This window comes from Carcharhinus amblyrhynchos, chromosome 23 (assembly GCF_965287045.1).
Source record: "Carcharhinus amblyrhynchos chromosome 23, sCarAmb.v2.hapA, whole genome shotgun sequence".
Lineage (NCBI taxonomy): Eukaryota > Metazoa > Chordata > Chondrichthyes > Carcharhiniformes > Carcharhinidae > Carcharhinus > Carcharhinus amblyrhynchos.
In genome coordinates this window covers 42,788,049-42,801,963 of record NC_137346.1, presented here as the reverse complement: position 1 = coordinate 42,801,963, position 13,915 = coordinate 42,788,049, and the positions used below count along the sequence as shown (strand labels likewise).

Here is a 13,915-nt window from a genome sequence, read left to right as displayed (position 1 = left end):
ACTAAGAGGCAATTTTAGCATGGCCAATCAACCTAACCCGCACATCTTTGGAGTGTGGGAGGAAACCGGAGCACCCGCAGGAAACCCACGCAGACACAGGGAGAATGTGCAAACTCCACACAGGCAGTGATGGAGGCTGGAATTAAACCCGGGTCCCTGGTGCTGTGAGGCACCACTGCGTTACCATGTCGCCCAAGTTCAGAGTCAGTCGCAGAGTCGGGTGTAGGCCTGAGCAGGTAACAATGGCAGACTTTCTCCCCTACAAGGACCAATTCCAGATTTTTACTGAATTCAAATTTCACCGTCTGCCCTGGTGGGATTCGAACCCGGGCCCCTAGATTATTACCCTGGCTCTCTGGATTACTGATGTGGAGATGCCAGCATTGGACTGGGGTAAACACAGTAAGAAGTCTCACAACACCCAGGTTAAAGTCCAACAGGTTTATTTGATAGTAAACCATGGTAGTAAATCTCTGGATTACTAGCCCAGTGACAATGCCAACCCCCAAACTCCAACCACCCCCCCCCGCATCCCTTTCTTCACTGACTCTTTCCCCCTCCTCATTTCTAATCCACCCCCTTCCCTGTTTCTCTCCCAGATGACCCTCACGCTCTCAGTGTTGGGGTTGTGTGGATAATGCAAACCATTCCCAGGATCATCGCCAATCCAAGATACTCCGGTTTCCTCCCACAGTCCAAAGGGTTGGCCGTGCTAAGAAATTGCCCCTCAGTGTCCAGGGATGTGTAGGTTAGAGGGGATTAGTGGGTATGATATGTAGGGATAGGGGGTAGGGCCTGGGTGGGATTGTGTTCGGTACAGACTCGACGGGCCTCTTTCTGTTCTATGATTCTAAACATTCCACTAAAATAGTGAGAGAAAATCGAATAATTATGAAAAGACAAAATAATCTAGTCTGAGGAGAACAGAACTGAGATTCTTTCCACCCCCCTCCCCGCCAAGTGGGTTTAAATGGTTGAAAATAGGCTTGCAGATAACGTCTCAGGACAAACCTGCTCCTCTCCACTGAAAGGAGAGAATTAGTCCTTTATGCTAAGTAGCAGCTGTAGTGTGCAGCTAAATCACTTGGATGCAAATAGCCCTGCACTGGGACAGGCTGAGTGTGTGTGTGTGAAAGTATTACTGAGGAGGAAATAAAAGGCAGAGACAGTGATTTGCAGCAGGGAGGAAATGGGGCATTAATGGAGGAAGTGAAACAGACAAGTTGAAATCAAGAACAGTGTGTTTGGTCTCTGAAATTACAGAAATGGATTCCCATTCCTCACACGCTCAGCTCTGGTCTAAATGCTGCAGGTAATGAACCCCTTGACCAGTGCAGGGGGTTCCTCAGAGCCTGTGGGCCGTTCCCAGGTAAAAACCCACCTCCTCCCCACCCTCCCCCTTGGTCAGCCCTGAACCTGGGAGATGGCTCTCAGCAGCGGGGGATGTGTGTCGTAGCAGCCGGCCCCCACACACTAAAATAGAGAGAAGGGGAGAGTGAGAGGGTAAGGGGAGGGAGGAGGGAGTGAGAGAGAGAGAAGGGAGTGAGGGAGGGAGAAGGGAGTGAGGGAGGGAGAAGGGAGTGAGGGAGGGAGGAGGGAGAGGGAGAAGGGAGGGAGAGGGAGAAGGGAGGGAGAGGGAGAAGGGAGCGAGGGAGGGAGAAGGGAGCGAGGGAGGGAGAGGGGGAAGGGAGCAAGGGAGGGAGAAGGGAGCGAGGGAGGGAGAGGGAGAAGGGAGTGAGGGAGAGGGAGAAGGGAGCGAGTTAGGGAGAAGGGAGCGAGGGAGGGAGAGGGAGAAGGGAGTGAGGGAGGGAGAGGGAGAAGGGAGCGAGAATGGGAGAGGGAGAAGGGAGAGGGAGAAGGGAGCGAGGGAGGGAGAGGGAGAAGAGAATGAGGGAGAGGGAGAAGGGAGTGAGGGAGGGAGAGGGAGAAGGGAGGGAGGGAGAGGGAGAAGAGAATGAGGGAGAAGGGAGCGAGGGAGGGAGAGGGAGAAGAAAATGAGGGAGAGGGAGAAGGGAGTGAGGGAGGGAGAGGGAGAAGGGAGCGAGGGAGGGAGAGGGAGAAGAGAATGAGGGAGAAGGGAGCGAGGGAGGGAGAGGGGGAAGGGAGCGAGGGAGGGAGAGGGAGAAGAGAGTATTGGATGGGAGAGGGATTGCAGGAGGGGAGGGGGTAAAGGGGAGCTAAGGGAAAGGTGAGGGAGAGTGAAGGAGGGGTGAGAGGGTGAGGGGAAACCAGAAAGGAGACAGGAGGGGAAGAGGGAGGAGCTGGGTAGATGTACACAGTGGGTTGGGTGTCTATAAGCGGGTGAGGCTTGGTCAAAAGGGAATCAATGGTGACTCCTATCTCCCCTCCTGCAAATGACCATCCTGTTCATAGAATCATAGAATCCCTACAATGCAGAAGAAGGCCATTCGGCCCATTACTCTCTGGCAGAACGTCCACCAGACCCTTTCCCATAACCCCAAGTATTTGCCCCGCTAACCCTCCTAACTAACCTATATATCTTGCTGTCTACTTTATTGTCTTTACAACCTCACCAGAACCCCAGCTAGGTACAGGTTTCCTGCATATTATATAAAGAATAGGAGCTGGAATAGGGCACTCAGCCTCTGGAATCTACACTGCCGTTCATTTCAATTATGGCTAATTTCATCCTGGCCTCATGTCCATCTTCTGCCCTCTCCATAGCCCTCCGTCCCTCAACTAATTAATAACCTGTCTACTCAGAACTGCTCCAGCCACTCCGTGCTGGGCGGAGGGAGTTCTCCTCGTGCACAAGTAATTAAAGAGCTTGCATTGTGTCCAGCGCTGTTAGTGTGAAGGGTCGACTGAGTACTTTCAGATTGCAGTTACCCAGAGAACTCTTAACACCAGCTCCTCGAATCGGTTCAGTGTTGACACTTTTCAAAGCGGTTTAATACATTATTGCAGAGACTGGTGACTTCTATAAACCAAAAAAAAATTTCAGACTTCAGGTTGATTGCTGAAAAGGTGAGGGGGCGATTCTCTCATCCCACTGCGCTGCTGTTTTAGCACAGCGGATGGGAACGGTCTAACTGGACCGTCAGCACTGATATTCGCCCCAATCTGTGTTGGGCGCCTGGGCCTCTGTTCTCTTCTCTCGGTTCCAGTGGTTAGCACTGGTTCCAGGGACCTGGGTCTGATTCCCAGCTTGGGCGACTGTGTGTGTGTGTGTGTGTGTGTGTGTGTGTGTGTGTGTGTGGAGTTTGCACCTTCTCCCCATGTCTGCGTGGGTTTCCTCCGGATTCCTCCCACAATCTGAAAGTTTGGCCATGCGAAATTCTCCCTCCGTGCGCCCCAACAGGCGCCGGAGTGTGGCGACTAGGGGAAGTTCATTGCAGCGTTAAACCGACTTGTGCCAAATAAAGAAACTTTAACTCCTCGTATCCGAAAAACATAACGATCTTGTATAATGGTTTGAGTCTAAGTCAGAAACTATTCTTCTTGAAGTCACCATCCCTTGACAGTGTTTTCACTGCCCTCAGACAAAGACGGCAGCTCAGTCTGTGGGAGGTGTTACGTCAGGATCTCATCAATCTCAGTTGGCTCCCTCCCCTCCCACAAACTCCCTCGACCGTCTCCCTCTTGTAATGGATGTGCAGAGAGTCAGCTTTTAGTTTTGTTACAGGTGCGGCTCGACTGATCCCACTGAACCGCGTTGGGGGTTCACTTCTGCTCTGGCAGACAAATCCTATTAGTGAGGGGGCTTCTAAACAAGCTGCCTGCGTATCTCTTGGCAGAAGCTGATGTACAATATATATATTTAAAAAGCAGCTCTCCTACGTGCAAGATTATACCCGCAATCATCCTGCTGTTTAGCTGGCTGAGGGCGACTGTGGTCCCAGTGCACGCACTGGATGATATATTGGTGTGTGGGTTTGCTTATGGTGCTGACACGGTTGTGCTGGATCTCACTGGACTTGCAACGCAGTTGGATACGCGGGAGTACTCTTTTTACACAATAGTCTTTTAAAACTCGAAGTTGCGGCAGAGTCTGTGCAGGAAATGTGCCTCTGCCTGCTGATTCCAGCTCAGTGCCGAGCTGCCGTCAATTCTGCAGAACTCGCAGAATCCCTACAGCGCAGGAAGAGGGCCACTCGGCCCATCGAGCTTGCACCAGCTCTCTGAAACTTCATCTCGCTCCTCCCCTCTGCCCTATCCCCAAAAAGGCCACTTACTTACTCCCCTAAACTACACATCTTGGGACGCAATTTAGCACAGTCAATCCACCTAACCCGCACGCCTTTGGATTGTGGGAGGAAACCCACGCAGATACGGGGAGAATGTGCAAACTCCACACAGACAGTGACTGGAGGCCAGATTTGAACCCGGGTCCCTGCTGCTATGAGGCAGCAGTGCTGACCACTGTGATCACCATGTCGCCCTAACTGGATAGTTACACGGAAGCTGATAGTTGCTGTGCGTCAGGTAGGATCGCCAAGGGTGGTTGGACTTTTCCAGAAGATTTTACCATCCGACCATTGGGGTAAAGGATCGATTTATTTCCGTGGGGTGTTTTACGTTCTTGACCAAAAGTCAAAACGATCCCCACCTGAGGGGCTAAAGCTTTCCTGTTACGTTCTGTGGCTGTGACTGTACAACAAATTACATTTATATAGCACCTTGCTAACACGGTGAAACATTTTCAATGTCATTACCATTCGATCCCTGAGGAAGGTTACTTTCATGAGGAGCTGTTGTGGGGGTGAGACTTTGACCCTGACGGATCGCTCACCGACTAACCTTCGATCTTTGACGGGGGGGCTGCAGATCGAGCTCTCCTGTGTCATGTGGTTTGGTTGGAGTTTTCAGCAGATTTACAGGAAGGGGGCCTCTCTTTCTACGATTAAGCTAAACCCTTGGAATTGTTAGATTTTCGAACGTGCACGGAGCCACGTCACCTTTCCGACTGCGGCGAATATCAGCGCTGACGGTCCGGTTACCAGGCAAGAGAGAGGGAATGGAGGCCTGGCCTGGGGAGCGGAGATTCCTGTTTACTCGCTCTTGTCCACGGGCAGAGTTATAGAACGATAGAACCCCCACTGTGCAGAAGGAGGCCACTCTGCCCATCAACTCAGCACTGACTGTCCGAAAGAGCCAACTCCCTTAATCCCGCGCATTTACCATGGCTAATCCCCCCTAACCTACACACCTTTGGACCATGGGAGGAAATCCCACGCCTTTCTCGTGGCTTTGGTCACCTGACCTCACGGTCGGAATTTTCCGATGTAGAAACTCCCGCGGTGGGGGTTCCCAGCGTGGAGAACATGTGCAGAGAAGGGGAAATCTCAGATTTCCTGGGGTTGACAACGTGACTCCATTGATCTCTCACGATGGGTTGCCTCAGACCCACTGCGTGCCGCAGGGGAACCTCAGGCGGGCAAACCCACCATCAGAAATCAACCAATTATTGGGTGGAATGAGAAGACGCAAGTGTATTTGGAACAGCCTTATAGCTACTGCACTGTGAGTCATTCTTGGAAGGAGCTCAGATCATCAAATAATTCTTTGACGAAAGCACTGAGCGAGCAGTATTTGAACTGGCACAGGGAGTGCTTGTCCTTAGCACAGCCTTGTTGGAGAGGAAATTGTCGCTCTTATCAATATAAGTCCTGAGCTCTGAACACACGTAATATCATTGTCCCTTAAAGGCACTGTTCGTGAGCCAACATTCAGTTTCAGTTGAGGTGCGAGCCACCGTTTCAGATGTCAGCTTGTGTTTTTATAACCATTAACAAATCATCTCTGAGTCGTGGTTTCGAGTCTGATGCCAAAGACTCCAACATAATCCTAACCGACACTCTGGGGCAGCGCTCAGGGAGTGCCGATCTATAGAAAGAGGCACGATCTTCCCAATGGGATGTTAAAGTGAGACCCCGAGGCGTTATTCTAAGGAGAGTAGGGGAGGTGGTTACCCCGGGTATATAATCTGTTGGCCAACATCACAAAGGCAGTATCTGGGTTATTATTGCTGTCTGTGAGTTCTTGCTGTTTTGGTTGCCGTGTTCCCAAACATTACAAAGGTGACTAGACTTCAGAAATCCTTCATTGGCAGCGAAGAGATGTCAGGATGCCCATCATGCAAGGCGCTCTCTAATTGCAAACTCCTTCTGAGCTTCATTCCCAAGCCATGAAAGGGAAAAGTTGGGAAATGGTGGGTGACACCGCGTTGAAAACTGTGTGAAGTTGTCCATTCTAGACGCTGCCCCAGTTTGGTTAGCTTACGAGGAGAGATTGAATAGACTGGGTCTGTACTCGTTGGAGTTTAGAAGGATGAGGGGGGATCTTATAGAGACGTATACGATAATGAAGGGGATGGATAGGGTAGAGGTAGAGAGATTCTTCCCGCTTAGAAAGGATAGCAGGACTAGAGGGCACAGCCTCAAGATAAGGAGGGGGCAGTTTAGATCAGAGTTGAGGAGGAACTTCTTCACTCAAAGGGTGGTGAATCTCTGGAATTCTCTGCCCATTGAAGTGGTGGAGGCTACCTCGCTGAATATATTTAAGTCACGGGTCGATAGATTCCTGATCGATAAGGGAATTAAGGGGAGAAAGCGGGAAAGTGGAACTGATCCACTTCAGATCAGCCATGATCTTATTGAATGGCGGGGCAGGCTCGAGGGGCTAGATGGCCTACTCCTGCTCCTATTTCTTATGTTCTTATGACAGGTTATAGGCTTACTGGCTCGACCGGAGAACGAGAGCCTTTGGAGGCCTCAAAGAAAACCAACTCTCCTGGAATCAGAGATGTAATGCCTCAACATGGCTGTAAACAACTCAGGGGGAATATTGTGGAGTTTTATCGTCATTATCTTTGGACACTTCTGTTGGAGCGGTTCTGAAAATACTGCAGATGGGGCGATGGGACGGCCGAGCATCCAGAAACGTCCAATCAGCTAACAAGGAGAGGGCTTGGTTTCCGATTGGCCAAGGGGTTGGCCAATCACGACGAGAACAGACGTGCCGTGTGACCAATGGTGGGAGTTTGGGAGTGTGATGGAAGATAGTGTGCGGTCAACACACCCAGATAGAACTGGCAGTCCTGCTCTGGAAGGAGTTGATAAAAAGAGAAACTCGTCAAGCTGAAAGTTCAGGGGAAGGCCAAAATGCCGAGTCATCCCACTGTGGAAGCTAGCACGGACGGAGTCTGGAGATTGTCCATTCCAGGAGATCTGATTACTCCAGTGAGTGACAACTTCAACCTAAGCCCAGCAGTCAGCTCTTTGCAGGCCCAAGTAAGATTTGCAGCTTGTATTAGACAAATAATTAAACGTATGTAACATCTCGGGATAGAACAGGAGGAATAATATTAAAGATCGTGACCTGCTAGTTAGCGAAAGTGACCTTTAGTTATTATTCAGGCAGTTATGGTCGGGGTAGAGGGGGTCACTTTGGGTGAATCTATCATAAGGAACAGACAGGCCTGAGCTTTCTTAGACCCCTACAGTACAGAAAGAGGCCCTTCGGTCCATCAAATCTGCACCCAATACAATCCCACCCAAGCCCTACCCCCATATATTATACCCACTAATCCCTCCAACCTACACATCCCAGGACACTAAGGGGCAATTTTTTATGCATCAACCTAACCCGCACATCTTTGCACTGTGGGAGGAAACCGGAGCACCCGGAGGAAACCCACGCAGACACGAGGAGGATGTGCGAACTCCAAGCAGACAGTGACCCGAGCTGGGAATCGAACCCGGGTCCCTGAGGAAACCCGCGCAGACACGAGGAGGATGTGCGAACTCCACGCAGTGACCCGAGCCGGGAATCAAACCCAAGTCCCTAAGGAAACCCACACGGACACGAGGAGAATGTGCAAACGCCACACAGACAGTGACCCGAGCCGGGATTCGAACCCGGGTCCCTGGAGCTGTGAGGCAGCAGTGCTAACCCACTGTGCTACCGTGGCACCCCATTTGATCCTTACATTTTTGCTGAATCAGTTTTTCCCATCTGGGAGAGAAGACTGAGGTGCTACACTTGCCCTCAATGCCATCACGCTGAGAATATGAGAGACCAGTGTCGGTTTTCATTCCGGGTGCCACCCAGGACCAATACCGGATTTGATATCCAATGATATCCGAGCTCTTTTTAATCCATTTACGAGATGTGGGTGCCACGAGCCTGGCCAGCATTTATTGCCTATCCCGAACTGCCCCTTGAGAAGGTGGTCACCATGTGGAGGCAGCACAGTGGCACAGTGGTTAGCACTGCTGCCCAAAGCACCAGGGACCCAGGTTCGATTCCTGGCTTGGGTCACTGTCTGTGTGGAGCCTGCACATTCTCCCTGTGTCTGCGTGGGTTCCTTCCGGGTGCTCCGGTTTCCTCCTACAGTCTGAAGGACGTACTGATTAGACGCATTGGCCATGCTAAATTCTCCCTCAGTGTACCCGAACATGCACCGCAGTGTGGCGACTAGGGGATTTTCATTGCAGTGTGCATGTGGCACTAAGTCGTAAACTTTAAATTCTGGTGCTGAGCTGCTATCTTGAACCACTGCTGTCCATGTGGGGTAGGTACACCCACAGTGCAGTTACAGAGGGAGTTCCAGGAATTTGACCGATGGTCAGTTAAGCACAGAGAGATTTGTAATTGGTGAGATCCTGGAGGTCTGTGTGATTCTAACCTCACATTTACTCAACACTTGAGGGGCAAATTGCCCTCTAACTTGTTATTGGTAGAGGGATTGAATTTCGGAGCCGTGAGGTCATGTTACAACTGTACAAAACTCTGGTGCGGCTGCACTTGGAGTATTGCATACAGTTCTGGTCACCGCATTATAAGAAAGATGTGGAGGCATTGGAAAGGGTGCAGAGGAGGTTTACCAGGATGTTGGCTGGTATGGTGGGAAGGAAAGGCCGAGGGACTTGAGGTTATTTTCATTGGAGAGAAGAAGGTTATGAGGTGACCTGATTGAGGCATACAAGATGATCAAAGGATTGGATAGGGTGGACAGTGAGAGCCTTTTCCCTCGGATGGTGATGGCTAACACGAGGGGACATAGAGGGGTGGTAATTATAGGACAGATGTCAGAGGTAGGTTCTTTACTCAGAGGGCGTGGAATGCCCTGCCTGCAGCAGTTGTGGACCCACCAACTTTAAGGGCATTCAGTGGATAGGCATATGGATAACATTGGAATAGTTTAGGTTAGAGGGTCATTAGATTGGTTCCACTGGTCGGCACAACATCGAGGGTCGGAGGGCGTGTACTGTGCTGTAATGTTCTATGTTCTAAGTGCGTTAAGTTTGTTCAGTATGCCATCCATTCCTTATTTGGACAACACTATTCTGTCACCCCCTCCAGGTGGCACCTGATGGGGTGACCCATTGTATCATTCCCCTCTGCGGACCCACGCGTCTGTCCCTAGCTGGGGCTCCATCAAGCTCTTGAAACTGCAGATCCCAATACCAATCCGGACAGCAACACTTGTATAACACAAACAGGTCAGATAACCCAGTCGTGTCACCCACTGGCGGGATCTTCCAGTCCCATCGAAGTCTCCGGCTGGCACACTGCATCCAACTGGCGGGACTGGAAAATCCCAGCCAATAAGCGGGATGAGCAGGAGATGGGTTTTTTGAGGAAAGGGAAGCTGGGAGCTTTAGGGAGGGAACTCCAGAGCTGAGGGTCCAGATGGCAGAAGGTTCATCTGCTGATGGTGGAGTGAAGCTGGAGATATGGGGAGGTCATAAGAACATAAGAAATAGGAGCAGGAGTAGGCCATCTAGCCCCTCGAGCCTGCCCCGCCATTCAATAAGATCATGGCTGATCTGTCGTGTCTCAGTTCCACTTTCCCGCCCTCACCCCATAACCCTTAATCCCCTCGCTTATCAAAAACCCATCAACCCGCGTCTTAAAAATACTTAGCGAGGTAGCCTCCACCACTTCAACGGGCAGAGAATTCCAGAGACTCACCACCCTTTGAGTGAAGAAGTTCCTCCTCAACTCCGTTCTAAACCGCCCCCCCTTTATCTTGAGGCTGTGCCCTCTAGTCCTACTGTCCTTTCTGAGCAGGAAGAGCCTCTCCACCTCTATCCTATCCATCCCATTCATCATCTTATATGTCTCAATGAGATCTCCCCTCATTCTTCTAAACTCTAACGAGTACAAGCCTAGTTTATTCAGTCTCTGCTCATAGCTCAACCCCCTCAACTCTGGTATCAGCCTAGTAAACCTCCTCTGCACTCCCTCCAAGCCAAAATATCCTTGCGTAAGTGTGGCAACCAAAACTGCACACAGTACTCCAGCTGCGGCCTCACCAATGCCCTATACATGGGGATTAGAGAACAAGGGTGAGAATTTTAACTGCATCACTCATCTACTTTTGGAGAAAGTCACTTTCTCCTGACCCCCGAGGGAGGGGAGATCCACCAATCATTGTAGACCCAGCGAGAGACATCCAATTGCAACATTGGCCCTTTAACTTGATTTGATATATTATTGTCATATGTATTAGAATACAGTGATAATTATTGGTTCTTGCGCGCTATACAGGCAAAGTTACCACTCATAGAGAAGGAGAGGAGAGAGTGTAGTGTTACAGTCATAGCTAGGGTGTAGAGAAAGATCAACTCAATGCGAGGTAGGTCCATTCAAAAGTCTGACGGCAGCAGGGAAGAAGCTGTTCTTGAGTCAGTTGGTACGTGACCTCAACTTTTCTATCTTTTTCCTGACGGAAGAAGGTGGAAGAGAGAATGTCCGGGATCCGTGGGATCCTGCGTTGTGTTGGCTGCTTTTCCAAGGCAGCAGGAAGTGTAGACAGAGTCAATGGATGGGAGGCTGGTTTGCGTGATGGACTGGGCTACATTCATGACCCTTTGTAGTTTCTTGCTGTATTGGGCAGAGCAGGAGCCCAGACCAAGCTGTGATAAATCCAGAAAGAATGCTTTCTACGATGTATCTATAAAAGTCAGTGAGAGTTGTAGCCAAAATGCCAAATTTCCTTAGTCTTCTGTGAAAATAGAGGTTTTGTTGGGCATTCTTAACTATAGTGTCGGCGTGGAGGGACCAGGATAGGTTATTGGTGATCTGAATACCTAGAAACTTGAAACTCTCGACCAAAGTGCTCAAGAAATTCACTGGTCCCCAAAACCATGAAGTTGCCATGACGAAAGCCCCTGACCATCTCTCCGTGAGTGAGAGGTGGTGGATTCATGACCGGCGCCCGTAGGGAGGAAGCAACACTGGGACTCTTCTTATCATCTCTAGAGGTGACAGGCAATAGTGATACCAGTCTGGAGCTCGTGGCCTGCGTTAAATCCCCTTTCTGTAAAAATAGTCTCGGTGTTGGCAGCTGTCCAGGAAAGCTGGAGTCACTAGATGGGAGGCTGAGGATGTGTGTGTCAGTGTTAGACAGGAAAAGGGTCAGTTATTTTAAGAGTTTTGAGCCACCCATTCTACTGATTGTTACAAATGAAATGATGGAAGGGGAGATGGGGACGGGGAGGGGTGATGTGATTCTGGCCATTTGCCCGCAGAGGGTAAAACACACACATGGGGACGGGGACGGGCGATGTGATTTGGGCTATTTGCCCGCAGAGGGTAAACACGCACATGGGAATGGGGAGGGGCGATAGGATTTACATTACTTGCTAGTGGAGAGAGTAAACAGAGACGTGGACAGGTTGAGACAAGTGGTGGAACTAAATCTTGTAAATTGGATGTTGTGAAGCAATAAGGCAGCGCAGTGATTAGCGCTGCTGCCTTACAGTGCCAGGGACCCAGGTTCGATTCCAGCCTTGGGTGAGTGTTTGCACGTTCTCCTCCTGTCTGCGTGAGTTTCCTCCGGATAGGGCAGGGGGATGGGCCTGGGTGAAATGCGCTGTCAGGGAGCAGGTGCAGGCTTGACGGGCTGAATGGCCTCCTTCTGCACTGCAGGGATTCAGCTAAGAATAGTCAGATTAATGCAGCTAGTCCATTTCAGTCAGAGAGAGATCTATTTACATAAAGCCAGCTATTTAATTCTCCAGCTGATTGTTGAATTCGAACTGATGGAGTTTAGATTTCAGTTTTAGATTTTAAATTTTTTTAGATTTTAAATTTTAGATTTTTCTTAGATTTTAGATTTTTTAGATTTTAGACTTTTCTTAGATTTTTAGATTTCAGTTTTAGATTTTAGTCAGGTGTTTCCAGCAATAAAGCTAATTTCCATTGGATGTTAACAGCCTCCCATCGATATTGGATTTCTTCAAACCAGTCACCATCTTGTTACCAGCATCTTTCGATTAATTGAAGGGATTTTAGATAATTGCGGCAGTCAAACACTTTCAACTTTGGGCACCTCACAAACCATCTCCACTGGTGGATGTGGGCTGCGTGGCGGCGCAATGGTTAACACTGCTGCCTCACAGCGCCGGGGACACGGGTTCGATTCCCAGCTCGGGTCACTGTGCGGAGTCTGCACGTTCTCCCCGTGTCTGCGTGGGTTTCCTCCGGGTGCTCCGGTTTCCTCCCACGGTCCAAAGATGTGCAGATTAGGTTGATTGGCCGTGCTAAGAAATAGCCCCTTAGTGTCCAGGGATGTGTAGGTTAGAGGGATTAGTGGGTATAATATGTAGGGATATGGGGGTAGGGCCTGGGTGGGATTGTGTTCGGTGCAGACTCGATGGGCTGAATGGCCTCTTTCTGCACTGTAGGGTTCTATGATTCTATGATGTGCTGGTTAGGGTGCTAAATTCTCCCTCAGTGTACCCGGACAGGCGCCGGAGTGTGGAAACTAGGGGATTTTCACAGTAACTTCATTGCAGTGTTAGTCTAAGCCTCCTGTGACGGTAATAAATAAGTTTTAACCAAATGAATATCCATAATTGTTATTAGTGTCACGAGGCCACAAGTGTCTCGGCCTTTAGGAGTGAAATTAGGCTGTAATCCTTCAAATAAAACTAAGAACATTCCCCAGAAAACGGCAGAATGGCGATTGAGAGATTTTTAGCGAGGTTTGTGCGTTGAGAGAGAAAACGTGAGGTGAATAGAGGTACAGAGCAGCCAGGGGTAGCAGGGCAGGCTCAAGGGGCTGAATGGCCTCACCAGTTCCTCTGTCTGGTTTGATATATTTAAAATCAGTGCTGGATTCCAGGAACTCCCGACGTCACAGGGAGGTGTGTTCAGTCAGACCCTGGTGTTCTCAGTCAGACCTGGGAGTTGGAATGCTCCCCAACGCATAAGTTCGCGCCCCTCAGAGACGAGATGCAGCCTGAGGGGCTGGGAGTGGCCCTATCTCTCATTGGAGCAGTGGGATCGCCCCGTGCCGTTGGAACAGGTGCGACCGCATTGTCTGCTCCACCAGCCCTCGGCCTCTCCACCGCAGACACCCTTCAGGCTTCTGTCAATCAAACACATTCACAAACCCATTCATTGGCCTAATAACCCCACAGCGCAAACAATAATTTGCGAGCGGTGAGGTCAGATCTGGCGGAGGTAGGGAGGCCCCTGCCCGCAGACCAGAGCATTTAACCATTCTCAAACCCCTCTCCTTGTGAGGGGTCCCTGGCGTTGATCATTTCCATGTTGCTGAGTTGGGGCTACACCTGTCTCCAGCTTTGTCCAGTAAGCAGTCTGACAACACCAGGTTTAAGTCCAACTGATTTATTTGATAGTAAATCCACAAGCTTTCGGGGTTTCCCTCTTTGTCAGGTGAATGGAGAGTTCTGGCCTCAGACAGAGCATATAACAGCACAGACAGTTTAGAGATTACTGATTAGAATGTGAATCTTTACACCTCACCTGCTGTTCAAGTCTTAAAGTGGTTAACAATGTGAGTGGAAGGAGTACTGATCACAGGTTAAAGAGATGTGTATTGTCTCCAGACAGTACAGTAAGTGAGGTTTTGCAAACCCAGGCAAGTCACGGGGGTTACAGATAGTGCGACATGAACCCAAGATCCCTGTCGAGA

At 50.0% G+C, this 13,915-nt stretch overlaps 1 protein-coding gene across 1 annotated transcript in view; it reads left to right on the top strand.

The window, feature by feature from the left end:
* LOC145357234 (sphingosine-1-phosphate transporter SPNS2-like) overlaps positions 1-13,915 on the top strand; it is a 115,782-nt gene that overhangs the window by 34,963 nt on the left and 66,904 nt on the right. The window lies entirely within an intron of this gene.